Source organism: Pleuronectes platessa, chromosome 16, assembly GCF_947347685.1.
Source record: "Pleuronectes platessa chromosome 16, fPlePla1.1, whole genome shotgun sequence".
NCBI lineage: Eukaryota > Metazoa > Chordata > Actinopteri > Pleuronectiformes > Pleuronectidae > Pleuronectes > Pleuronectes platessa.
In genome coordinates this window covers 23,286,296-23,287,656 of record NC_070641.1, presented here as the reverse complement: position 1 = coordinate 23,287,656, position 1,361 = coordinate 23,286,296, and positions in this window count along the sequence as shown.

The following is a 1,361-nucleotide window of genomic DNA, read 5'->3' as shown; positions in this document are numbered from 1 at the left end:
AGGAGGCATGAGGAGCATCAGGAGCATGAGGATCATGAGGATCATGAGGAGCATGAGGAGCATCAGGAGCATCAGGAGCATGAGGATTATCAGGAGCATGAGGAGCATGAGGAGCATCAGGAGCATCAGGAGCATGAGGATTATCAGGAGCATGAGGAGCATGAGGAGCATGAGGAGCATCCGGAGCATCCGGAGCATCAGTGTGCAGCCTCACTGTTCCTCTGATAGATTGCCCCCCCTGGGCCTCCTGTAGTAGTACTGAGTAATGAGCAGGTGTGTCATGCAGGAGAAACCACAGAGTGGAACACGTTGACTTTGGGCTTGAAGTCAAACAGACTCAGGATCCGGTTTGGTTCACACCTGGTAGACGACCACGTGTTCGTGTGGAAGCTCTGAATCTGCCTCTGGTCGGAGGGCGAGTGAAAGTGAGCGAGGAGGAGAGTCTGTGCAGAGAGAGAAGCTGCAGGCGAACACACAGAGAGATCAGATTTCATCCAGATGAATCTGGAAGCTTTGTAATGAAGGGTCGACTGTATATATTTAGAGATGTAGGTCAGACAGACTAAACAACGTGCCCACACAGAGAAGACCTCGAGTGGGCCCACAGCCATCTGAAGCCAGCTGACCTGTGACACACGAGAACAATGGCTTCACCAGCTTCAGGACCCTGAGGTTCTTCTTCTGAAGGACACGACAGATCCTGGAAATTCAACGCTCCTCTACATGGAAACGTTCCGATGAAGAAGCCCAGAGAACCAGTTCCTGAGTTTGCTCCGCGGTTGGATCCTGGCGTCGGTTCAGCTCCGAGCGAGAACAAAGCACATTTCTCAGTCTATTAATAAATCGAGGCTAATGCTGATATTAATGCGCCGATCATAAATTCATGTGTCAATATGTAATAATGCACTCGAGCTTCTTCTTCTGCTGATCCCTCAGCTCCACTTGTTTTAGTCTTAACATAAAAAATGTGCATTGTTATGTAACTTGGAAGTTTGAGATTTATTGTGAAGTATTTTAGAAATAGAGCCGTTTTCAGGCTTGAGCCAAAAATGATATGAAAATGGGGTCTGGACATTTTCCATATTTTGCTATTTCCTCATATTGGTTGCACTTATTTCCAGATGTTTTACCAGTGGGGGGGGGGGGGTGGGGGGGGGTTGCAGGAAAAATAGCGGGAAAATTCCAGAATCAACAGACTCAGATATTTGCTTTCTCACATATTCAGCCTCTCCGGAAGATTTCAGGAAAATGTTCTGTGTTTAGATTTTTAGCCGCCACTTAAAATGAAATAAAACTAAATGTTGTGACTTGTAAAATGTAATTTAAAGTTTTGATAATGAGTCAAAGGGGAGTTTCTGCTT